This window comes from Acinonyx jubatus, chromosome C1, assembly GCF_027475565.1.
Source record: "Acinonyx jubatus isolate Ajub_Pintada_27869175 chromosome C1, VMU_Ajub_asm_v1.0, whole genome shotgun sequence".
NCBI classification, from domain to species: Eukaryota; Metazoa; Chordata; class Mammalia; order Carnivora; family Felidae; genus Acinonyx; species Acinonyx jubatus.
Genome location: NC_069381.1, coordinates 108,595,510 through 108,622,663, shown reverse-complemented (window position 1 = coordinate 108,622,663; position 27,154 = coordinate 108,595,510). Strand labels below are relative to the sequence as shown.

The 27,154-nt window shown below is 46.3% G+C and overlaps 1 long non-coding RNA gene across 1 annotated transcript in view; it reads left to right on the top strand.

Moving 5' to 3' along the window:
- LOC128313989 (uncharacterized) overlaps positions 1–20,368 on the top strand; it is a 51,789-nt gene extending 31,421 nt beyond the window's left edge. Inside the window, exon 3 of the long non-coding RNA XR_008295254.1 lies at positions 16,914–20,368. This is a non-coding gene — a long non-coding RNA (uncharacterized LOC128313989). The remainder of the gene's footprint in view (positions 1–16,913) is intronic.
- Positions 20,369–27,154: the final 6,786 nt, after the last annotated feature.

Sequence of the window (27,154 nt, the reverse complement as noted above, 5' to 3'; positions counted from 1 at the left end):
ACAGTCTTAGAGATGGGAGCCAATATGACTCTGACAGACCAGAAACCTGGTTACAGACACGCAGGTGGCAGGGCTAGGCAATTGTTCAAATGTCCTGGGGCCCTTGTCTGTTTCTTGACTCCAGGCTCTGGGGGCTGGCCAGGTGTACACATATGGTTGTTTTCTCTTGGACCACTGTTGGGCCATCCTGCTGGGAAGGCTTTGGCTTGATCCTCTGGCCTAGGGCAGTGAGAACAGCTAGCAAAGCCAGCAGCCCCTCTGGGTGCCTGTGCTACATTGCCCAGGGCTTCTTCAGAGTTGGGGAAAAAGGGACCCAGCAAGGCAATTAGGGCAGTGATGCATTCATTCATTCACGCAATCATTCCTGCATGCATTAATTCACTCAGGTAAGCACTCACCAACCACCTGAAGAGGCGGAGACCCCCCACCAGTGAACACACTGGTGCTCCCAGGGAGAGAGGAGCACCCAGGATTGTCTGCCTGGGGCAGTCAGTGAAGGCTTCCTGGAGGAGGTATATTTGAACTATGCCTGGAGACAGTGACTCTTCTGCTGGGTGAACAAGCTGCTGGCAGTGTTCCAGCAGAAAGGTCGGAGCCATTGTACAAGTGCAGGAGGCAAGGGGCAGTTTGATAATGTTGGAGTTGAGGAAGTGTGGCAGGGGTGTGGTGGGGAGGAAGCCACACCAGCTCTGTGGCCTCAGGAGGGGGTTTTGGTCATTCTGAGGCCGTGAGCGGGTCACAGGAGAGTTCTGAAGAGTGGCAGCTTCGTGGGCTAGGAAGGAGCAGCTGGGATTACTGGGGGACTGAAGTATACAGGTGAGGGATGGTGAAGACTGAGAGGGAGCGGGGCAGGGGCCAATCTCTCTAGCCCCTGCTCACTGCACCATGTTCTTGCTGGCCCTGGAGGGTCTGGCCTGAGGCCCAGGGCCTAGAGTTGGAGGGGTTGGTGGGCAGCGGAGGAGCCAGGAAAAGAGGTGGTGGCCGCTTTCGGGGGTAAGGGAGTGATGAGGACTTGGTCTGAATTTGGAAAGACATTCCCTCCCTACCTTCCACAGAAGGAGCAAGTGCCTTTCAGCTGCCCTGACAGCTCCTCATCCGCTGTTTTGCACAATATACAATTTCTTTGCATAACAGACAGAATAATCTCATTTTCTCACTGGCTACATAGCTTAGCTTTCAATCAATTATTCCAAATACATTAGAAAAAAGTCTCCATGTCACTTCTCCGCCTGCTCAGTGCTCCGTTTTCCCTGTCAAGGAATTTGCAAATCAATTGCTTTAACAATACTTTCCACAAATTACCTTCTAATGCCTGTGATGTCACCCGCGGTTAATGCGTTCCTGATAAATAATGCATCAGGAAGTGGTGAGGCTTTTTTGCCCCCACTCCATGCCCTCCCCGCCCCTCCCTGAGATGCAATAAAGGAACCGGCTTGTTTTGTGTTGAGGAGCCTGGCTTCATTCAGCCTTGGGGATAAGGCTGTGGTTGGGTGCTGGGAGGCAGTTGGTGGGTGGAAAGCCAGTCGGCTGGACATGGGGTGGCTCTGCACCCACTGTGTGGGCTGGCCTGCGAGAGACCCCGTACCTCCCTGCACCCCAGTCTCTGTGCCTGTGCTGGAACAAAGGGATGGTCACCCATACATCCTTACAGCCTCATCTGGAGTCCAGATAATTCTGTCCAGCAGCTTGCTCGCAGGAGGGCTGCGCTCACTGTGCTTTGTCCACTGGAGAGGGGGCAACTTTTGGCTCCTAGTTCCTGAGAACCTTAGAGAGTGGCTGGGGAGCAGAGGGCATTCCCCTGAGCTGGCTGAGATCCCAGCCCGAGGAACCCCATCTGTCTATATCTTTATACTCACCATCCCACGTGCAGGGCTACTTCCCAGAGGCTTCCATGCTTTGAGTGGGGCTTCGGACCCTGAATGCAGGGCTCAGGAGTGCCCAGAGGGGCTATGGCCTGGGGGAAGAGATGTGTGTCCTGGGGGTTCAGGCAGCACCTGAGCTGGCCTTGGCTGGGGGCTGGGTGGGATAGCAGGAGTGTCTGGGCCTCTGGCTGGGGTTTATGCAGCTCCTTCGTAATACGCTGTGTGCAATGTATGCCTGTGTGTGTGTGTGTGGGGGGGAGGCATGTTGTGTGTGCAATCACTCCTGAGCTACATGGGGTAGGCACTCTGTAAGGCCTTTCACAATAGGACCCTTGCAAGGCCATCCTTTGGGGCTGTAGAGTTTGCTTGCAGGAATAAAGTTCATTATCCCCCTGTACGACCTTTACTACTCTTGTCTTCATAGCTGTAAGTGTATTTTGATGCTGCAAGCTAAAATTGTAGAGTTTCAGCACAGTTAAACAGCAGCAACCACAAAGCAAAGGTTTGGAAGAGGCCTGAGCCCCCAAGCACACGGAACCAGTACTACCCATGTCACCCCCACGGGTGACACTTGGGCCCACGCCGCCTCCGCATTTCACTGGGCCCTATGTGCAATATACACTGCGTCACTTAATCAATCGATTGCACTGTGTCTAATTCATGTCTCAGGAGTGTACACCACAGGAAGAAAGCCTATCTGTTTGCAGGGTTGCCGAGGTGAGGAGTCAGAAGGCACTGACCCTGCCTAGGGAAGTCCGAGAGGATTCCAAAGGGAGAGGACTCTGGGTTGAGTGTGAAGGACAAGTGGGGTGTGTGGAAGTTCCTGGGGTCCTGGGACCTGGAGAGAACCTGGCATTTGGGGAAGTGTTATCTGGAGTACCCTGGGTGGAGCCATGGGAGACCAAGAAGGTTATCTGGTGACAGGCGGTGGGGTCTGTGTCTTGAGATGCTGACTCCAAACAGTGCACTTGGGTGGGCAGCTCCTGGGGCTCCGTGGTTTGGGTAGTCTGAGAAGTACAGCCCTCTGGGGGTGGGGGTGGTGCCAATGCAAAACGGGCAAACCTTTTTATAGAAATTTAAGGAGAAAGGAAGAGGGTTTTACTGGAGCCCAAGTTAGGACAGCTGCCTGGGATACATAGTCCTCACCAAGAAGAGAGTGGTTCGAGAAAGGAACATTTGGTGCAGTGTTATATACATTTTTTTACATAAAGAGTTACGAATCATCAAGACAAAGGACATTCCAGAAAGTTATAGACTTTATCTTCTATCTTTAGTACATCAAGGCTGTTGGACCTTAAGCTTGTGGGAACCAGGGAGGTTTCTTTCTTTTTCTTATCTTGTGCTCAGAATGCTCCTTTTTGGTTATCTATCTATCTATCTATCTATCATCTATCTATTCAACGAAGCAGACATACAATGTGTTCTCCAGGCAGAAATAGACCCCATGCTCTGAGGTTTTGCCAACTCATTTTGACCTTTGTAAATGTTAAAGGACAGCTTTCCCGGGAGCCCAGGAACGGGACCCCCAAACACTAAAGGTTGAAAATCTCCTGGCAGACCCAGGGCTGACAGGCCACTTTTAGTTTGTAATTCGTATTAATGTAACACAGAAATGGGTTTTGTGGAACATACTCTGGGAAATACTGTGGGCAGTGAGGAGCCATTGAGCTGTTTCTTGTTTCTTGTTTGCTCCTCTGGCTGGACTCTGGCCCTGTGAAGGACTGGATGCCTGACACCAGGGTGCCAGGCTGACTCAGGGTGACCCAGCACCTCTGGGCTCCTACGGTGAGATCTTTTGAGGACCAGCAGTGTTTGGGGTCAGGTACACACGGGGTCAAGACCATAACGTCCTGGTCTTGAGGCCTTCACACAGATGCACCTGATCTGTTATTCCTGAACTAGAGAATAAGGTGGGGAATGTGGAAGAAATAAAACTTGAAATGTGTTGAGTCAAGATTCTTTTTAGACCCCATGAAACCTGAACTTCCCCTGGAGAACTTGGGGTCACTCCCCGGGGGGGGGCACTTGGGGAGGAGTTAGGTCCAATGGGCTCTGTGTCCTGATGTGCACCCTCCTTCTCCTTCCTAAGCTCTGGAAATTCACTCTGAGGGTGACCAGTCGGGGTGGCCAATACTGTTGGGGCAATATGAGCTCAAAGGGAAAACTCGAGGAAGCAGCGATGAATCTTAGATGGCTGATGAGTAGAAGAAAAGCTGCTAACCTGACCAGGAATAAGATACACAGGGAGGTCCTGCTTCCTGTCCAATCATACTGAACTTAGAACATCAGATAATGGCAAGCTTTGGCTAAGATGTGGGGAAGTGAGCCCTTGTGTTCTGCTGGTGTGAGAGAAGTCTTAGACTGCATGCAGCATGGGACCAGTGATCCTCCTCCCAGATCTGCTCTGAGAGACACGCCAACGTGGTAGGGAGTGGGTAAGTGAACTGCAGCCATGCCGTGGGCACCATGCAGCAGTGGATGCCATTGCTGAGCATAGGTAACCACTGCAAGTGGTCTGAGAACCAGGGGTAAGTGCAAAAGTCAAGGACAGGAATGAAATTCGTGGTACAATTTCATTTATGTAAATTACAACGCAAGCCTTCAAAAGACAGATTGGAGGAAGCCTCCACATTCCAGGAAGTCCCTCCACATAGGGGAGGAGACGCCTCTAGCAGGAAGGAGGATGGAGGGCAGGGTTGGGGACAAAGGAAAGTAGAGGCAAACACCAAGGCAGTGTCTCAGCCTGGGTTCCCTAGAAAGCAGAGCCTGAGGCAAGGATTACAAACTAATGCTTTATTGGGAAGATGAGTGGAAAGACTGAAGGGGAGCCTGGGCAGAAATCCCCTGTGCAGGGTTGCATTGCTGGTGTTTGACAGCACCTCATCTGTGAGTCTGGATGTGGTGGGAGGAGCCAGAAACTCTGGGAGTGTGACCTGTTGGAGGTAAGCGTTGGAATCACAGTGTGGTTGGATGCACTGGTGTCCAAGGGGTCAGGAGTTGATGATTAGGAGAACCAGAGGCCAAGAGAGTCCGAGAAGATGCTCAGGAGGGGGCAGTTGCCTGACGACTGAGCAGTGCCATGGACTCGTGGGCTGAGAAGGAGGAGCCCAGTTCTCCTTGCCAGAGTGTGTATATATGTGCATGTCTTAGATCTAGATAGACTTGGGTCTGAACCCTTGAGCAAATTATGTGCCTAGTTAACCTCGGTATCCACATTGACAGAATGCACATAATAAGAGTGTTACTTTCCGAGAGTTTTGTGAGTGTAAAGTGCCTGGCATGGTTGGCACTCAGCAGACATACACTGTGTTACTACCTGGGGCTGGCAGGCTGGCCACGTGGTGCTCGGCTGCTCAGCCACCCGTCTGGAGAGGGACTGCTACATTTCTCAGCTGCCTTTGTTCCCATTGTAACAAGCTGGAATCTGCAGCAAGACACCTCTCTTCCAGAGAGAAAACACCCAGAGAAGTTGCCCCTTCATAACCAAGCACATGATTTATTTTTCTCTTTAGGTTTCTGTGTTTTGACACCTGATTACATCCAGCTTCACACTCAGAGTTCTCTGTGTACCAAGCACTAATTATTTCATGTGTCCTGAAATAGAGACAACAAAATGCCACTTATTGCGTTAATTGGGACTCGTTTTACCCCCGGGACTCTTGCTCTGCACATAGGTTTTATTCTGTATTTGTTCATTAATTCAGCCATCCAGTCACCAGACATTGAGAGCTTGCTACATGCCAGGCACAGCGTGGGCACTTGGGTTCCAGAGGTAAGACCCCAACTCTGCCATGGCCTACAGGCCCTGGGGGACAGATAGATGGCATCCCATGGGATAGCACCTCTTGAGGGGCTGAGGGAGCAGATGAAGTGCTGAGGGGCCCCTGGGAGGCAGCTGCCCCTGGAGAGCCATCTGGCCTGAATTATAGGGCATGAGTGGGATTTCTCAAGGTGGCAAAGTGGGAGCCCATTTGGTGGTATGTGCTGATGAGGTGCTCGGATTTGGAGTGAATCTTCCCTGGGGTAAGAGGAGTAGCAGAAGGTGAAATGGGGGCTGGATGAGGTGGGCTCTGAATGCCAGGCCCAGGTGTCATTCTGTTGGATATCAAGCAACAGTGGGAAAGCCGGGAGGTGAGACCAGGTACAGGGTAGCAACCCTGGGTGTGGGGATACCCATGGGAGGCAGGCATCACAGACTGTACCAGGTCTAAGGAGGGCCTGGCTGCACACATATTAGATGTCCCTGAATGATCATGGCAGGGACACCCATGACACCTGGCACCTTGGAGTGCTCCCTGTCTTCTCCCACTCTCACTGGGGGCAGTGTGTTCATTGTGAGGATCTGGCTTTGCTGCTGTTATTGTGGTGTTCAGGATGGTAAGATTTGCCTCTGTAAATCCAGCTTCTCAGTCCTTCAAAATTTGATCTCCCGTTATTTTAAAGAATATACTTATTTTACAAAACAGGACAGATTTTATGTGTTAACACAGTATACTCAATATAAAGAATAAAGTTTTTAACCAGGAACAACATGAATCACTGCTGTGGGCTGGGGTGGTGTGATGGCATTTCCCAGGAAGTGTCGTGGTCCTTTGCAAGGAAGTGTCCACTTTGGGTTGGAGCCCTCCTGCCCAAGAGACAAAGCTGGGCAGGAGCTTTGCTGGAGCAGCCGAGAGAGATGGTGTGAGGGATCCTGCACGGGGGACAGAGACTGCACATCTGATGTGAATGAGCAAGGGTTGTGCTAGAATTGGCTTATGGATGGCCTAGAGAAGGGGGCGACCCTTTCTCCATGGACAGCCCAGCAGTCATGCTCCACTGTGCGTTTTCTAATCTAGAGAGTAGGTCAGGAGCCAATAGCCCACAATCTCTGTGGGCTAAACAAGAGTAGTGCTGAGGTGTGTGAGGTGGCAGATTCACCTGGGGATTTCCTGGTGCTCATTGCTGTACACTGTGCATCATGCAGTAAGGGGGCAGGTGAGATTAGCACATGTGTCCTCAAGACGAGGGGCTTTGGGTTATCCTTTTCAATAAGGGCCCTGGGTTGTGATGGTGAAAGGAGGGGATGGGCAGTGTGTACAGGCTATGAACTCCTCAGCACTGAGCAGAGGGATCACGTCTCCTTCTCCTACAATGCTGATGGGCAGCAGGAAATCAAGACCATGTTCTGAGATTCTACACATCAAACTGCTGTCTATTTCTGGCCCAATGTTGACCTAGGGACTTCAGAGAAGCCACGGCTCTTGGTGGGGTAGGAGTGGCCAGAAGCTGTAGCACACCAAGGGTTTGCCAAAGCACAATACAGGAAGCAAAGCCTTATCTAAACCAACTGAGAAAAACTGGTGTCTTGAAGTAAATTTCGGGCAAAAGCATGGAGTGAGCTTGAGAATTACTTGCAAATTGTTACTGGGGCTCACTGAGATCACACAAACAGAGCACAGGCTGATAACTGCAAGGGACCTGGAGAGAATCCAGAGAATCTGGTATGAGAGGAGCACAGACTGGCCACGGATTCTAGATGTTGGTTTTGGAGTCTTTTGTCTATCCTTCATGTTGCTGCCATTAATGTAGGTGAATAGATCTTCTCAGGTACTATGTGTCCAAGCAATGGCAATTAATCCCTTGGTTAGCTGCATCTAGTCCTGAGTTAAAAAGCCCTCTAGATGGACAGTTTTTCACCCACAGTCAAGATTATGGTACCTAGAGCAGGCAAAGCCTAGGGAGTTACTCTCTTATTCATGGAGATGACATATTCTCTCTAAGCATTGAGGTCTGCTCATGAGAAAGCCCTGCAGTTAGAGCACTGCGTGGGCAGTCAAGCATTTGCTTTTGTGCTCAGCCATTCAGGAGCTGAGGTCCCTTGGACAGGTTACTGTCCCTCTCTGGGTGACTGTTCACTCACCCATAAAATGGGGGCTGGAGTGGACTCAATGAGCTGCCTGGTCCTTACAGTTTTGAAACACTTTGATTCTAGACTTTGACTTCTTCCCTTTGGCCTAGCTTAGGTGCTTAGGACACTCTTAGCAGACCCAAGACACCTGCTGGTTCTCTCCAGTGGGGGTCTGTGTGGGAGACAGTGTCTAAGTCTACTTTCTTGGAGGGACATGAGTCTTTGGCAGATAATAGATGATTGTGTGGGCAGTTCCATATATTCTGGGGTGTATATCTTGTGGCTATGCTGTCTATTAGATGTAGAATGACTGGCTTGGCCCAGGTGTTCAGACTCCAAACCCCATGCTCTTCTGGCAGGAGAGCCTACCCCCAGGGAGAAGTGAGGTCTTGTGTAGGTCAGAGTGAAGTAGACAAACTTAGTGCAGTGGCTAAGTGAGGTAGGCCATCCAGGGTCAGTGCAGAGAGTTCTTGAGTTCTGGTTCATCATTTAATTCACCATTGACGTCTGGGGAATGGCTGGTGGGCCTGCCATGAGCCGTGTTTGCTGCAATTCCAGTGTGATTAGGAAGAGTCATTTTCTGTGCCTCCTGGCACAGGGTCTGGTCCACAGGTGGCGGAGATAAAACTCCCTTGGAAGGATGCTGTGATGGCCAATGTAGATGGTGGCAGATTATGCATCTTAAAATGTGATTGCAAAATCAATAAGCCAATTACAGCGGTTAAATCTTTGCCTTTTCGGAGCCGCCTGTGGAGCTGAGCTGCTTGCTGTGGCATCAGGTGGCTGTGTGGCCCTGACTGCAGGGATGGAAGGGTGAGAAGGCTGCATGAGGGGCTCTTCTCTCTCCTTTGGGAGCCCTGCCCTCATTGTGTGGACTCCTCAGTGGAAAAAACTGTTGCCAGGAACTCTTTTGCACTTATTCATTGGAGATGGGGGCAAGAGGTAAGGGATATTTTTTTTTTTGAGTGCTTATGGTGACTTCATATATCACCATTACATCTTAACAACCCTGTGAGCTAAGTGTTGGCATCATCATTTCACACGGAAGGTGCATTGGTTTTCCTTGCTACACAGCAAACCTGCTCAAAACTCTGTGGCTTAAAAGAGCACATCACTGTCTATTTAGCTCACAATTCTACTGGCTGGTTCCTTCTGGTCTGGGCTGGGTCAGACTGATGCTGGTGGGTTGACTGGAGGCCTCTTGGTCCTGAGTGGCCTCATTCTGAAGTCTGGAAGTGAGCTGGCAGTTGGCCGGAATGTGGGGGTGACTCTATCTCTCACTGTGGCAGGAAAGCCCGGGCACATTCCCATGTCAGTGAAGGGTTCTAAGAGCATCAAAGATAGAAGCTGAAAGTCTTCATTTTAGGTCTAGACTCAGAGTGGGCACAATGTCACTTTTGTCACTTGCTATTGGTCAAAGCAAATGACTGGGGCTGCCCAGAATAGCGGGAGGGGCTGTCAAGGATGGTGGCCATTTTTGTAACCCACCACACAGAGAAGCTGAGCTTCTAAGACTTGAAGCAGCCTGCCCAGGGCATGCAGCTAGAATGGGAACCCACCTGAGGCACCGGGGTGGCTCAGTTGGTTAAGTGTCTGACTCTTGATTTCAGCTTGGTCATGGCCTCACGAACCATGAGATAGAGCCCTGTGTTGGGCTCTGTGCTGATAGCCTGGGGCCTTCTTGGGATTCACTCTCCCTCTCTCTCTGCCCCTCCCCCACTCATGCTTCCTAAACATACAAACAAACTTTAGAATGGGAACCCAGCCTGTGCTTTTCTAATACTGAATGTGGCGTGCAAGGAAACACAACTCTTAAAGAGAGAGCAATGCTCAACTCAGATAACTGAGAGTCTGCATTGTGGAATTTGAGGCAGCCATGGCTTATGGTGGGTAAGAGTTTTCAGATAGAGCGTGAGTTTTTAAATTGCTGAGTATGGAGAGCATCCAGAGTTGTGTGACTGCTGAGTCTTCCTTGGCTGTGACCCTGGGGACTCCTGAGTAGAGGGCTTCTGTATGTGTTCTGTCCCCCATCACCCCTCTCTATCTCCTTCCTCCATGGCTCTGTTCTTATTCTTTTTTTGTGGTGTGGGAGGCATGTGTGTGTATATGTACCTTCCATCAGAAGCTATGCTTCATCTTTTTGGAAGTAATGGGATTTAAAAAGCAAATTCATAACAAATAGATTTCTGTTTGCAATGCACACAGCTGGTATTTACTTCCATATTTCGAAATAATATGCTGACACTGCTATTTCTTGACTAATCGATTTTAAACATTGTCTATGGACTGCAGTGGAAGATGGCAATTTAGCTCTGCATGGACTTCCTTGCATTAGCCCTTCCGCCATCCTTCGGTGTACTTTTTGTCACAACTTTTGGTTAAATCAATGGTCAGTGTTTCTGTTACTATGACAGTACATTTTGCTTACCGCTAAGTGAAGTAGACAATGATGATGTTTCCTGGACTTAACATGTGCATGTTTTCCTTTTATTTGGTTTTCCATGTACCTATGTTTATTTTTCCTAACCACTTTGCCAGATCAGTTCTATATGAACCAGTTTTATATTCCAAATAGTCAAACTGACATTCTATCAATTTCCTTTTCTCCCAGACCCTCCCACACGGGGTTTCTGGATCTTGGTTGCTCTCCAGATTCCCAAGCAGCCTGTCATCCTGGGGCTTACTTTGCATCATGCTCTGGATGGACTCCTGGGTCTCGTGGCTTCCTTGCCTGCTTCACATCATCATTTTGCTGAAGCATGTCCTCTTAATAGTTCCCTAAGTTATGAAAAGTTATGAAAAGAGTCCCTATGTGTCTGAAAATATTTCTTCCAAGCAGACTCTGGGACATGGGTTTGTGTGAAGATGACTCATTAAGAAGATACTTCTAGGAGAAAGGGGGAGGGGGTGGGGAAGCAGGGCAAGGAGGAGGAATCCAGGCCAAGTTTGATTTCTGCAAGAGTGCCAGTCACAGCCTTCCCAAGGAGCCCTGGGGTGAATACCACATCCCAGAGTTTGCCCTGCAAAAGGCAGCGGTGGGGTGTAGGGGAACCCTAGCTCTAGGCACTCTGTCTGGGACTGAGGGTCGTCATCTGGAGACCACTGTGGTGCACGCCACTGGGAGCCCAACACACAACAGTTGGTGGCATAGACCAGGAGAGGTTGGCTGAGGGATCAGGACCAACGTCATCAGGGCAGCTCGGCAGCTGTGTGGGCAGGGTCCAACATTCAATGCAGGAAATAGGGATCATTACAGGTGTTCACACCAGTGTTGGAAGGGCTAAAGAGGCAATTTCTAGGTGAGTCTCCTTGGGATGATTTTCAGAATGATACAGAATGCTCACAAGGGAGCCATTCCCCCTAAGGAAGCCTCTGGTCTCCTGCAAGCTGAGGCATAGACCCTCAATTCTTCCAGGCAGCCTGAGTCATACAGAAAGAAACCACCTCTACCACTGCCATAGCTTGGTGTCCACACCTTCTTAACCAGGATTTCATGAAAATTGCCTCCCCCAACACAAAACCCACTTAATATACAGGACAGTGGCTGTAAACAAGTCTCAGAAATAGAGTTTTATCTATCTAATCTTTACGAATAGAAGGAGGGAAAACTGGAGGTTTAGAGAGCAATACGAATGCCATACAACTGGATATACACTTCTAGATTAAACAATTTTTTTCCCTGAGAATTTTGAGAGCATTGCTCCATTATATTTGAATTTGTGGTTTCATTGTTGGAAAGTCTAATGACATTCTAGTTCCCTTATGAGCAACTTTCTTTCTTTCTTTTTTTCCTCTCTATGGAAGCTTTGAGGATCTTCTCTTTCCCCCTGGCACCATAAGATGTTATGATGATGTATGTTGATGTGGGGTGTTTTTCTTTCATTTTGTGGGGTGCTCAGTGGACCCCTTCAATCTGAACCTTATGACCTGTGCTATGGACTAAAATTTGTGTCCCCCTCTCTGCATATTCCTATGTTAAACCTGACCCCCAATGGGATGGTATTAGGAGGTGGGGCCTTTGGGTGGTGCTTTGCTCATGAAAGGGAGTAGTCCTTAGAAAAGAGGCCCCAGAGATCTCCGTCAGTCCTCCACCATGTGGGGACACAGCGAGAGAGAAGACAGATGTCAGTGAATCAGGAAAAGGGCCCTTATGAGTTGTGGACCCTGTTGGTGCCGTGGTCTTGGACTTAGCCTCCAGCACTGCAAGGGATAAGTATTTGCTGTTCATGGTATTCTTGTTCTAGTTACCTGAGCGGACTAAGATGACCTGTGAAATAGTTAATATCATCTCATTGATAGTTTCCCTCTCCTATGTTTTCATTTTCTAGATTGCAGATTTTCTGAATTGACCTTTTCAGTTTCTTGTCTTTCTCTGCTTTCCATCTCTTTCTGCACTAATTTTTGTCTTTTTGTTCTACTTATTTCAGCCATTACATTATTATTTGAATTTCTAAGAGTTCTTCATGCATCTGTTACTTTTCCCACAGAACCCTATTCTTGTTTTGTGCCTGCAGGATCTTTCTGATTTCAATTTTTTCCTTTTTTTCTATTTTGATTTCATTTTCCCCATGTTAGAAGATTGCCTCAAATGTTTGGTGGTTGCTGGCTGCCAGTTCAGATTTAACAATGAAGCACTCAAAGCGAGTGGGGAGCCCTTGGGGTATGGGAGGGCCAGTCAACCAGAGGCTACGTGAGCAGCTGGCAATGAGAACTTATCAGTGGGGATCCCCAGATGTTGGACCTTGGGGTCTCTTTTCTGCACAATAATCCTGTCTTCTCTCTTGGGGCCAGAGCCAGGAGTGGGTTAGGTGGTGGTTGTTCTGCTGTTTGAGTACAGACTTTCTCTTCTCCTCTGTTTCTCTTCTGCATCTCACGCCCATCCTCCATTGTGCTTGGGTCCCCCAGGCTGGAGCCTTCTGGCTTAGTTTCTCCAGAAGCAAACGTTTGATGTCCTGACTCACAGGCTTTCACAAGTGCAGGAGGGCCCTTGAGCTTCTGGGACCCTTGGGGTTTCCTCCCCAGGCCAGCAGGGGTTATGTTTGCTGCACAATTACTGATGGTGCCCCTCTCACATTGTTCCATTGTGGCCCTCTCCCCACACTTCCTTCCAGCCTCCCGGTGTGCCCTGGGGGTTCCTATCCTGGGCCCCACGGGCTTGTTTGGGGCCAGCCAACTCCTTCCCTGGGCACTGCCTCTGTGCTTCCCTGAGGGCAGCTTCCTGGGTCCTCCTGGGGCTGGTACTCTCCTCCAGCCTTTTCCTAGATTCCAAAATGTTACTGCCATTTTGCATCTGCGTCTGTGCCCTCAGTTCTTATGGATTTATATATTTAAAAAAAATCCACTGATGTCATTTTAGTGGAGTGTTGTGAGCGAGAGCCAATGGTGGGTATGATCAGACTCCACATTTACCTGCAGTCTGGAAGGGACTCCAGGGAAATGCACAGCCATTAGGAAGAAACATGGTGGCTGCCATACCTCTTGGGTAAGCTCTTTCCCCTGCCTCCTGTGGCAGCTTACATGTTTCCTGTGGAATTATTTTACACATGGGGCTTGCTGGGTCTCTAGGCATTTGCAGTGCACAGGATGTTTATTGGTACCTTCCAGGGCCTGGCCGTGGGCTGGGGATGGGGCAGGACCATGGGAAAGTTCCTGCCCATGTGGGCTGACACTGGTGGGAAGACAGTCTTGGGTAGCAGGTGCCAGAGCAGGTCATACACTGGCATAAGGGGAGAGCCATCTGAGAGCCTGCGTGGCATCTATGGCTCCCGGATAGACATGAATAGAGGTGTGAGGCCTAGAGCATGCCTTCAACAGTGCGATGTTTGAAGCTTTGTAAAAGACAAAGTGAAAAGAACATGCAAAGAAGCAGGCAAGCCCTCCCTTCCTTCTCCCCTCCCACCCACACTCCACAAAGACACTGTGGAGTACTTCCTACCTCCTCAGAAAACTCTGCAGCAGCACTGGGTGAACTCCTCAGGGCCAGTTCTAGTTCACGTGGTCCTGGAGTGCAACGAGGACTTTCTCTCACGGGGTCAGATTTGCATAAGTTATGACAAGCACATGCTGGTAGATCCTGTGTCTCTCTCCCCAGCATCTAATAAAGAAAAATTCAGTTCAAGGTAGATCTTTCTCTGCCCCAAGCAGACCAAGTGTGGTTCAATTGATTACTTGCACATTTGTGGTACATCCTCCCTGTGTTAGCTTTCTGTGCTGTGTAACCATTACCATGGACTGCGTGGCTGTACCAGCTCCCAGCTTTGTAAGTCAGAGGTTCAGCATGGTGCGACTGTGTTCTCTGCTCAGGGAATCACGAGGCTGACATACAAGGTTTGGCCAGGCTGAGTTTGCTTCTGGAGACTCTGGGGAAAAATCGCTCTCTTGTTCATTCTTTTTTTTTTTTTCCTTGGACATATAAAAATTATATATATTTAAGATGTACAACATGATGGTTTGGTATATTCATACATTGTGAAATGATCGCCACAATCAAGTTAACACATCCATTACATCATATAGTTATCGTGTGTGTGTGTGTGTGTGTATGTGTGTGTGCGCGCACACACGTGTTTAGTTTTTTTTAATGAAAAATTTTTAGAATTTTATTTAAATCCAGGTTAGTTAACATATACTGTAACAATGGTTTCAGAAGTAGAATTTAGTGATTCATCACCTACATATAACACCCAGTGTTCATCCCAATAGTGCCCTCCTCAGTGCCCATCCCCCATCTAGCCCATCCTCCCATCCCCCCACCTACCTCTCCTCCAGCAACCTTCAGTTTGTTCTCTGTGTTTAAGAGTCTTTTATGGTTTGCTTCCCTCTCTGTTTTTATCTTATTTTCCCCTCCCTTCCCCTATGTTTATCTGTTTTGTTTCTTAAATTCCACATATAAGTTAAGACATGATATTTGTCTTTCTATGACTGACTTATTTTACTTAGCATAATGGAACCCTCCAGTTCCATCTATGTTGTTGCAAATGGCAAGATTTCATTCTTTTTGATTGCCAAGTAATATTCCATTGTGTATGTGTATGTATGTATGTATGTATGTGTATGTGTGTATGTATGTATATATATATACACATTGTGTATATGTGGGAGAGCCATTTGAGAGCCTGCATGGCATCTATGGCCCCCCATATACATATGTATATATGGTATGTACACACACATTCACACACACACACACACACACACACACACACAATGTGGTTAGGTTTAATTTGAGATCTATCCTCTTAGCAAATTTCAAATTTACAACACAGTATTGTTAACTATGGTCATCGGGCTACACGTTTCATCTCTAGGACTTACTGATCCTGCCCGCATAACTTAAACTTTGTACCCTTGACCAGCATATCTCCATTTCCACCCACCGCTAGCCCGTGACAACCTCCATTCTATTCTCTGCTTCTATGAGTTTGACTGTTTTAGATTCCACATATAAGTGAGATAATGCAGTATTTGTCTTCATGTATCTGGCTTATTTCGCTTAGTGTAATGTCTTCCAGCTCCATCCATGTTGTAACAAAGGTTATTTCCTTCTTTTTAAAGGCTGAATGATATTTCATTATATGTATGTACCACATTTCCCTTATCCATTTATCTAAGGACACATTAGATTGTTTCCATGTCTTAGTTATTGTGAATAATGCTGCAATGAATATGGGAGTGCAAATATCTTTTTGAAATCCTGATTTCAAGTCCTTTGAATATATGCCCAGAAATGGGGTTGCTGGATCATATTGTAGCTCATACTGTTTTCCATAATGGCTGTACTAATTTGTACACCAGTGTACAGAATTTCCTTTTCCCCACCTCCTCACCAACACTTATCTTTTGTCCTTTTGGTAACAGCCATTGTAGCAGGTGCAAGCTGATAGCTCATTGATTTTGACTTGCATTTCCTGGTGATGAGTGATGCTGAACACTTTTTCACATACCTGTTGACCATTTGGATGGCTTCTTTCCAGAAGTGCGTATTTGGGGCTTTGCTTGCTAATTCATTTTGTTGGCAGCACTCAGCTCCTTGTGGTTGGAGGACTACATGCTCTGCTGGGGACTGCTCTTGGTTTCTAAAGGCCACCCGTAGTCTTGTCACATGCCTCCTTCCATCTTTAGGCCAGCAAAGGTGCATTAAGTCCTTCTTATGCTTGGAATCTCCCACTTCCTCTGCTGGTCACCAGCTGGAGAAAACTCTCCTTTTAAAGGGCTCATGTGATTAGGTTAAGTCCTAATAATTCCCCAATATTTTTAAAAAACGAATCTTAATGTTTATTTTTGAGGGAGAAAGTGACAGAGCTCAAGTGGGTGAGGGGCAGAGAGAGAGGGAGACACAGAGTCTGTAGCATGCTCCAGGCTCTGAGATGTTAGCACAGAACCCGATGCGGGGCTGGAACTCATGAATCGTGAGATCATGACCTAAGCCAAAGTTGGATGCGTAACCGACTGAGCCACCCAGGTGCCCCAATAATTTCCCAGTCTTGAAGTCTGTTGTGCCAAGTGACATACCTAATTATGGAAGTAGCACCCATCACATACACAGGGTGTGTATGCACTGGGCTCCGTGTGGGGAAGGAGCCTGGGCTTGCCTCTTCATAACTGCACTCTGTCCAGGGACACGAGGCTGACACACACAAACTCAGTGTGTGGAGAGTGTTAGGAGAGCCACGCTCCGCTCCTGTCACTGTCAGTAACTAGCTGCCTCTCCCTGGGGCTCAGTTTGTAAGTGGCTATATTGGGATTGAGTGATGGGCTTTATCTTGTATGCCAAATCTGGCTGGTTGGCCATGGTGCTTGGGATGCTTCTTGAGAGGCTTGTGAGGTTGGCCTTGACCCTGGCGGGGAAGAGGGTGGTGATTGGTGTCTTTCAAGGATACCCACGGGCCCTCCTGCCATCTCCTGACTGATCTTCGCACGCTTCCAGCTCATTTGTTCAGCACACATTTACTGACGCTCTCTTTCCCCAGCATTTCAGGCTGCCGAGTTCACACTGAGCTATCTGAGAGGATTTTTTTGCAGAAGAGAATAACGGGAACCCAAGACTGGGGCACTAGGGGATAAATGGAAGGCATGAACTTGTGTAAAACCTTCGAGCATGAAGGACTCTATTCTGGGGACTAAAGCTTCATCCTGTTTTGTTTTGTTTTTTCCTGAAACAGAAACTGCGTTGAACTATTGAACTGGGCAAAAGCATATGACTGAACACAGGACTGCTGCACCCACATTCTTGATAAAAATTGGACACTCTGCAAAAAATATTTTCCTAGTAACTGTCACAATGTACTCAGATAATTTTGTACATTGTAAAATGTAATTATATCTTCCACTCAGAATTTTTGGAAGACAACCGGTGCAAGTTTCTGGAGACTTCTGCAGTTTGTTAATAAAGACCCTGGGTGTTTACTGCTCCTCGACAGGATGAAGTTTGGGTTGCTGCCTGAATCTATGCTTCCCAAGTGGCGATTCTAAGACCCCAGATAAACTCTTTTGTCTTATTTGGGTAACTTCCTGTTTTCTTAGCCAAGAAAGGGAAGGAAGAAAATCGACATTCTGCCTATTATCCCTCAACGCCTATTGCATGGGTCACCGAGTCACCTGCACCATGTCATGGGCTTCCTTTGCCAGGTTTGTGCCATGTCCTCCTGTAATAAATAAGAAAGCTGAGGTGCATTCAAATCACTTACACACACCGGAGCAGAGACAGAAGAAACCCTCACCCTTCTGACAGTTCTAAGTACTGGGGTGCTGCATCGACGGCAAGAGCAAGGACAGCAAGAGGAAGCCTCTCACATCCAGGTCCCCCTCCCCCGCCCCCAGCCTCCCTTCTTGACAGTCATTTTCCTACCAACTTGGCCATCCCACCTCAGGGGGCATGTAGCCTGGATGCTGTGATAAAACACCCTCTTTGCACCAAGGAAATTGAGAGCAGGGGGTCAGGGGCTGGTTGCTATTGGGTTTGATTCCTAATCACTTTTTAAATCCCTTGTGCCTTGTGAAATAAACGTGATGGACTTTGGGGGCTGGTTTCTGAAGCCTTGTGAAGAGGAGAGGCCCAGGCAGCCTGTGGACAGCTAATTTGATCAGAGGTTGTGATTTCCTCCTCTTGCCTCTGTGTCCAGGGCAGATAAAATGGAAGGAGGGCAGAGATGCTTAATTAACCCTGTAATTCTTGCATGGGCTAATTAGCATATAGATGAGGGTGGCTTTCCAAGCCTGTCTCAGAGCTGTCTCCTGTCTGTGTGCAGAGCGCTGGGCTAGCCCCCACATTAACCAGTCACAGTCCTTCCCAAGTTCTGCCTAAAGGAGGCCCATGACCGTGGGGTGGTACAGGGAGATTGGGGGCCTCTTATGGACTTAGGAATTTTTAACACAATCTCTCAGCCAGTGCTTTGAGGACACTATGACCGGGGCTACTTGGGCTTCTCATTAGTTTGGCCTGGTTCTGGCATTCTGGACCCTCTGTGGTCGACTTCTACCCACCCTGGGGTCTCTGCCCTCTGACCTTGTCTTCCCAAGCTGAGAGTGTGGAGCCCAGCTGTGGCAGTTGCCCAGGAGGAGGGGTTGGACTCAACCATTTGCCCTGTCTTTCCCAGAGCTGCATTGGTTATCTGTCCCCTCCCTTATCCAGTTGGTAGATTCAAGGCTTGGAGAGCCTTAGAAGCCCTCCTGGAATTTCCTCCCCACTAACTAGGCGTAGGCATGCCAAGCACAGCTATTCCCTTGGTTGGGGTGGGGTGGGGGTGGAGGGTTCCAGTCAGGGGTCTGACAAATGTGCTGTGTGGCTTAGTGTGCTGGGGGAGTGAGTGGGCCCAGGCAGGGTGGAAGTAGGACCATGGGCAAGCCCCTCTGGCCCTCCAACCCTTCCTGTGTCCCCTCCTTGAGGGTCTGCCCCTGAAGCTCTCCAGTGTACCCTCACTCCCCACCTTGCAGCTCCAGAAGTCTACCTGCTGTAGCACGTGGGGCTGGAGGTTTGAAGAAAGAAAACATTTGCTTAACAAAGTCCAGGTTTGAATTTGATCTGGGCCAAGCCTGTGTCCTGATGCACACAGGTTCCACCGGGGTTCCTGATGACCCAGTCATATGGAGGGAGAAGGCACACAGGACAAAACGGCCAGGGCAGGGATGCAGGCCCAGCCTTGTCCCAACCGTCCCCATCCGTGAAATGGGGATGATGATACACACTTCACAGATTCAATTTCTGGTCTCACAAGAAGCACCTTGGAGGGTGGAGCCCTATCCGCATTTTACAGATAAGACTGTTGGGGCTCAGAGTGGCCATGTTTAGCTCAAGAGGCCAGAATTGGGAATAGAGCCTAGGGTAGCATGCAGACCAGTGGGACTCTGAGCTTCTGTTCCCCCCCAGCGGGAGAGGGCAGAGGGCCTCCGTGTAGGGCATGTCAGGGTGTGCAGTGTGTGCACATGTGTGTGCACGTGTGTGTGCATGTGTGTGTGTGTGCCTGTGTTAGCATGCATGGGGTCTGCTCAGCAGTTCTGTGGGGCTGCTGTGGTGGAACCAACACACAGGCCTGAGGAAAGGTCTGTTCATTCTATCACTTATCTTAGTGACAGTGGTGTGGGCAGAACTTGCGAGTAGCCAGAAATATTTTAAGAGAAAACATTTTTAAAGTTTATTTATTTATTTTGAGAGAGTGAGCAAGCGGGAAGAGGGGCAGGGAGAGGGGGAGAGAGAAAATCCCAAGCAGACCCCGGGCTGTCAGTGCAGAGCCCAATGCTGGGCTCGAACTCATAAACAGTGAGATCATGACCTGAGTTGAAACCAAGAGTTAAATGCTCAACTGACTGAGCCACCCAGGAGCCATAAGAGAAATTAAAAAAAAATTTTTTTTAATGTTTATTCATTTTGGAGAGACAGAGAGTGTGAGTGGGGAGGGGCAGAGAGAGAGAGGGAAACACAGAATCTGAAGCTGGCTCCAGGCTCTGAGCTGTCATCACAGAGCCCGACGCAGGGCTTGAACTCATGGCAGCATCATGAGATCATGACCTGAGCCAAAGTCAGACGCTTAACTGACTAATCCACCCAGGTACCCCACTAATAAATTTTTTATTGAGATAATTGTAAATTCACTTGAAGTTGTAAGAAATAATAAGGTTCACTTGTACCCTTTACAGGGTTTCCTTTAATGGTAACATTACAAAATTATAGTATAATATCACACAGTACATGCTGATGTTGATACAACCGTCTGATCTTATTTAGGTTTCCCCAGTTTTACTTTCATTCATTTGTGCATGTGTTTGTACATGGATGTGTATGTGGGAGGAGTGGTTTGAGGGATGGGGCTGATCAAGGGGAGGATATGACCATGTGGGGCAGTAACACACCACAGGCTCAATGAGGTCGTGTTGAGACAGGGTTGCATGTGGGGGAACCCTTCCTAGCAGAAATCTGTGCAGAGACTATGAGGTCCAGAGAGGGGTGTCACTACCCAGAAGGAGAGGAGGGCAGGACACCTTCTGGGAGAGAAGCAGGTGGGGCAGAGGGCTCATGTGTCCAGGTGGTGTCACTTAGCCACACCCCAGGCATGTCCGGGTCACAGAGTTGGGAAGTGCAGCAGGGGCATCGGGCTTTATGTTATAATTTTTTAAATGTTTATTTATTTATTTAAAAAAATTTTTTTTAACACTTATTTATTTTTGAGACAGAGAGAGACAGAGCATGAACGGGGGAGGGTCAGAGAGAGAGGGAGACACAGAATCTGAAACAGGTTCCAGGCTCTGAGCCGTCAGCACAGAGCCTGACGCAGGGCTTGAACTCACGAACCGTGAGATCATGACCTGAGCCGAAGTTGGACGCTGAACCAACTGAGCCACCCAGGAGCCCCAAATGTTTATTTTTTAAAGAGAGAGACACAGTGTGAGCAGGGGAGGGGCAGAGAGAGAGGGAGACACAGAATCCAAAGTAGGGTCCAGGTTTGGTGCTGTCAGCACAGAGCCCAATGAGGGGCTCCAACCCATGAAACAAACTGTGATATTGTGACCTGAGTGGAAGTCAGAAGCTTAATTGACTGAGCCACCCAGGTGCCCCTGGGCTTTATCTTATAAATAAAGAACAGCTATTGGGAGAGTTTCCATGAGATATGCAAAGCAGGCAGTCTCTAAATGGCTAAAACTTTGCTTGTTTGGGCTGCTTTTTTAAATAATTGGATGTGTGTAAATTGGAATTTGGTGCCTGAGGGCTTTTGACCTAATGGGTCTCAGCCACAGCTGGAGAAATAAACAACTCAGGGGCAATACATACTGGCCATCTTTGGCTTATTTATGAGTGTGTGTGTGTGTGTGTGTATGTGTGTGTGTGTGTATGTGTGTGTAGGCCTGTGTTTATACAATTCTATCACTTGTGTAGTTTTATGTATCCACCAGCACAGTCAGGTTACTGAGCCATGTTAACACTCCAAAGTTCCCTCCTGTTAGCATTTTCTAATCCACTGCTAGCCACCACCTGCCCCACCCCCCAATCCCTGGCAACCACTAGTTTGTCCCCCATTTCTTAAGTGTTACTATTTCAAAAAAGTTATATGAAAGAAATTATATAATCCCTTTGAGACTGGCTTTTTTTTTCTCTCAGCATAATTTCCTGGAGATTGGGCTATTACAAATAAAGCTGCTGTGAACATTTGTGTAATTGTTTTTGTGAGAACACAAATTTTCATTTCTCTAGGATAGTGTCCAGAGTCCTATGGCAATTGCATGTTTGCTTTCGCGAAGAAATTGCCAAACTGCTTTTCTGAGAGGCTCTATTGTTTGATGTGCCTGAAAGTGTGAGACATCTGGTGTCCCTGCATGCTCCCCTAGTATTTGGTGGTGTTACTATTTTTACCATACCCTCATTCTCATAGGTATATGATGATACCTCTTGTGGTTTCAATTTGCATTTCTCTAATGGCTGCTGATGCTGTCTTTTCATGGGCTTTTTCCCATCTGTATATCCTATTGAGTGAAATGTGTTCTCACGTCTTTTGCTCAACTTCAGACTGGATATATATATTTTTTTAATGTTGAGTTTTGATTATTCTTTATGTATTCTAGATACTAGTCCTTTTTTTCAGATATGTTGTTTGCAAATATATTCTCCAAGTCTGTAGCTTGTCATTTTTATCTTTTTTATGTGAGTATTCGCAGAACCAAAGTTTTACATTTTAATAAGGTCCAGTTTAGGAGCACCTGGGTGGCTCAGTTGAGCTTCTGACTTCGGCTCAGGTCATGATCTCACAGCTTGTGGGTTCAAGCCCCGTGTTGGGCTCTGTGTTGACAGCTCAGAGTGTGGAGCCTGCTTGGGATCTGTGTCTCCTTCTCTTTCTTCCCCTCCCCTGTTCACATACTCTTTCTTTCTCTCTCTCTCTCAAAAATAAGTAAACATTAAAAAAAATAAGGTCCAGCTTATTAAAATTTCCTCTTAAAGATGATGCTTTTGGTATCAAGTCAAAGGACTCTTTGCCTAGCACTGATCCTGAAGAGTTTTCCTTATTTGTTTATTTTTTCCTGAAAGTTTTATAGTACTATGTTTTGCATTTAAGTCTATGATTCATTTTGGATGAACTTTTTTTTGTGTGTGTGTAAGATATGAGGTTTTAGGTTTTGTTTTTTATTTTTGAAAAGGCTATTCTTCTATCTAATTGGTTTTGCACTTTTGTTGAAAATTACTTGGACGTATTTAATTCTACTCTGTGTTCTCTGTTCTATTCCATTGATCTATGTATTCATTTCTCTACCAATGCCACATTTACTGTAGCCTTAATATTAGATAGATTATTCCCACTTAATTTATTTTATCTCAATGTTGTTTACTATGCTAGTTCCTGTGCCTTTCCCTATACATTTTAGAATAAGTTTCTCTATGTCTATAAAAAACTTTATGGGCATCACATTAAATCTATCAATCAATTTGAAGGAGAGTTGATATCTCACTATTTTGAGTCTTCAAATCCATGGAGTATCCAAGAAGTGTAATATCTCTCCTTTCATTTAAGTCTTCCTTGATCGTTTTCATCAGCATTTTGTAAATTTCAACATATAGACCCTATACATGTTTTGTTAAATGTATATCTAACTATTTCACTTTCTTTGGAGCAATTGTGAATGGTATTGTGTTTTATTTTATTTTATTTTTTAAGTTTATTTATTTATTTTGAGAGACAGAGAGAGACAGAAAGAGAGAGAGAGCAGGGGAGGGCAGCAAGAGAGGGAGAGAGAGAATCCAAGCAGGGTCTGTGCTGTCAGTGCAGAGTCCAATGTGGGGCTTGATCCCATGAACCATGAGATCATGACCTGAGCCAAAATCAGACTCTTAACAGACTGAGCCACTGGGGCTACTGAGCCCTGGTATTGTGTTTTAAAATTTGTTTTCTGTATTTCATTTCAGAAATGTGATTGATTTTTTTTTTGTGTTAATCTTGTATCCTATGACCTTGCTGAGCTCACTTATTCATTATAGGAGGATTTTTTTTTTGTAGATTCCTTAAGGTTTTCTATGTAGTTAATCATGTCATCTTCAATACAGATAGTTTTGTGTTTTTTTCCTTCTTGATGTCTTTCATTTACTTTTCTTGCCTTATTGTAGTGACTAGAACTTCTTGGGGGAAATATTCAGGTTTTTTTTCTACAATTGAGTATAAATATTACTGTTATAATTTTTTGGGGAGAGGAAGGTATTCTTTAAAAAGTTGAGGTAATTTGTCTCTATTCCTAGTTTCCTGAGAGTTTTTATTTCTAAATTATGAATGGGTGTTAGATTTTGTTAAAAGCTTTTTCTGCATCAACTGATAATAATGTATGGATTTTATTCTTTAGTTTGTTGACATGGTGTATTATACAGATAGATTTTCAAATGTTGAGTCAGTCTTGCATTCTTGGAATAAATTTCACTTGATCATGATGTATAATTCTTGTTACATATTGTTGGAATTCTTTTAAATTTCATTGAGGGTTTTGCATCTGAAGTCCATAAGAGAGATTGGAGCACAGTTTTGTCTTTGGTTTTGGGATGAGAGTATTCCCCTCTCTTATGTTTTATGGATGAGATTTTGTAAAATTGGTGTTGATTTTTCTTTCAAATATTTGATGGAACTCTTCAGTAAAACAATCTGGTTCTGGACATTTCATTCTTGGAAGCTTTTAAATTATGAATTCAATTTCATTGATGATTATAGGGCTACTCAGATGTCTATTTCATCTTGGTTGAGTTTTGGTACATTATAGTTTTCAATGAATTGGTACACTTCTAAGTTGTCAAATTTATGAATTTAAAGCTGTTCACAGTATTCCCTTATTACCTTTTTAATGACTGTGGAATCTGGAGTGATATTGGTGATCTGTGTCTTTTATCTTTTGTTTTTGTTAGTATTGCTAAAGGTTTATCAATTTCACTGATTTTTTTAAAGAACCAATTTATTATTTCATTGATTTTTCTATATTGTTTTTCTATCTTCAATTTCATTGACTTCTCTTTTTATTATCTTATTCCTTGTGCTTGCTTTTCATGTATTTTGCTCTGTCTTTGCTAGTTTCTTGAGGTAGGAACTTAGGTTGATTTTATATTTGATTTGAGATTGGTAAGGCTATTAATATCTAATGTAACTATAAATAATAAATACAAATATAAATTGTGCTATAAGTTCCCCCCTTAGCCCTGCTTTAGCTGCATCACAAAAATGTTGTGTCTTCAATTTCATTGTATACCATGTATTTTTAAATTGCCTTTGAGGCTTCCTTCTTGACTTATGGATTATTTAAAAGTGTGTTGTTTAGTTTCACTGTGTCTGTTGTTTTTGATTTCTGGTTTCATTCCATTATGGTCCAAGAACTCAGTCTGTATTGTTTCAATTCTTCTAAATTTGTTGAGACTTAAAACTTTTTTTTATTTGAGTATAGTTAATACACAATATTACATTAGTTTCAGTTGTTGAGAGTAGGTTTTTTAAAGTTTTTATTTAAATTCCAGTTAGTTAACATACAGTGTAATATTAGTTTCAGGTGTACAATTTAGTGATTCATTGCTTACATACAACATCTGGTGTTCACCACAATAAGTGCCCTCCTTAATCCCCATCACCTATTTCACCCATTCCCCCCCCCCCCCCCCCAGTGATTATCAGCCTATTCAGGAGTGGTTTTATAGACCAGGATATGGTCTGTCTTGGTGAATGTTCCATAGCCACTTTTAAAATGTGTATTCTGCTATTCTGGGGTGGAGTGCTCTATGTATGTTAATTAGAGCTCCTTGGGTGGTTGTGTTGTTAGCAATCCCTCTATATCCTTGCTGATTTTCTGCTTAGTGGTTCTGCAGGTTGCTGAAAGGAGAGTGTTGGAGTCTCAACTATAATTTTAGCTTTATCTGTTTCTCTTTTCAGCTCTGTTTTTGCTTCATGTGTTTTGAGGCTCTGTTGTTTGGTGCATACACATTTAGGATTGTTATGTATTCCTGGTAATTTGGTCCTTTTATCATTATGTAATATCCCTCTTTGTCTCTAGTAATTCCTCTTCTCAGAAGTCTATTTTATCTGATATTAACATATCCACTCCTGTTTTAAAATGTTTTGTATGGCCTCGGACAATGAATTCCCTTCTCAGCTTTGGGTCTCAGTTTCTTCATCTATAAAATGGAAGGGGAGGTTTGGGGTCAAACAAGGTGGCCTTGAAGACCCTTCTAGTAGTGATATTCTGTGGCTCACATCTCCCACATGATCTCTGTGTAGGTGATGCTGTGTACTGCTTTTGTGCAAAGGATGTTTTCCTTGGCGAGTGCAAACCCAGGGAGCAGGCATGAGGACCAGGGCAGTGGAGGAGGGCAGAAGGGGGAACGTGGGAGGATTATCACTGAGTTAGACTTGATTAAGAGAACAGGGTCCCTAAGAAGCTGTACCCTGGGTCTCAGGGTATCCCTTGAGCCGCAGGGAAGGAACTTGCCCACTGGTTTGTATATACCACTGGATAAAGGTTTGTCCTTGGGGTATTAGCCCTTGGCTCCTCCAGACACATGTGTGTAGATGTGATGGCCTCCCTGGGGATGTCAGCAGGGATGCTCAGGTCGCAGGGGTGGCAGGGGCAAAGGCAGGGGCCAGGAACTTCACTTCATCTGTGTGAAGTTGGTCAGAGACCAAAGGAGCAGGAACAGAGATGGGAGGCCAAGAGGACCTGAAGTGGCTCATCTCCCTTCTCACCATCAGTGGTGCTCATTCTTATCTTCCCTCATTGACTCAGCTGAACACATGCAAATCATTGTGCCATGTGTGGCTAGCTTGATTATTCTTGGTCCACTTATTCAACATTCAGGCATATATGGCTCTGTTTCTTAATGTGACCATTCTGAGCAACTGGCTCACAGCTCCAGGCAGGTACCCCTGCCTTCTGTGATGCAGGGTGAGACCGTGTGTCACGCCATGGCATCCTCTACCCAGCTGGTCCATGAGCTTCATGACCTCACAGTTGCAGGGGCTCCAGCACCTCTGTCATGTTGGAGTGTTCTGCCAGGGGTGCCCTAACAAGGCGCCCCCATCCTCTCTGAGCTGCCTGGAGTGGGGACTTGGTCTGGCTTAGCTGTGATGGGCCCATCACCATCTGTTTGAAAGTTGTTTTGTGAAGATTTGCTCAATAAATTTCCTTGTGTGCATTGTCTGAAAGATCACCATTAATGCATAGTTTTTGCTGGGTTTCAAAGACGCTCCTTTGGGTCCCTAGTCTGTGGGATGATTGTAGAGATGAAAACCAGTGCAGGCAGATGATGGAGATGTTGGGAAAATCCCAGAGTCAGGGGGAAGACATTTGCCTGATAACTGCTCTAGTCTGTAGGAAGTCAAGAAAAACCTTTTTTTTTTTTTTTTTTTTTTTTGGCTTGCCTTTCTCTTTTTTCTTCTGGCAAGTGGCAGTGATTCAAGCTATGTTTCCAATTAGGACATATGGTAGAATTAACGAATCTCTTCCACTGTACATTGCAGGCCATATTTAGTATGGAGAGGATGTGAAGTTTTCCTTGGTGATAATAATGCCAGCAGCTGTCATCTTCCAAGCACCTATTCGGTGTCAGATCATGGCATGCGTTGTCTCATTTTGTCTTCATGACAGCCCCGAGGGTAGGTGTCATTACCCGATGTCACCCGATGTCCTCGGTGGGGGTTTTGGAACTTCCTTTGTTCATGTAGGAGGTGGGGCCTGGGTCTTCTTGGTTGCTCAGAACTCAGACTGTGGATGAGGCCTGTGTGAACAGTGGGTGCTATCAAGGAGGGTCATGGAGGGGTGAGGATGGGAGACTGGTGCTCCAGGGAGTGGGAGCCCCAGCTGGGGGGGGGGGTTGGACAGGGCCCCTGGGACACAGAAGGGGCAAGACACTGGCATCAGGCTGGGCCCCACACAGACCCACAATCTGGACCCCTAAAGGGACTTGGGG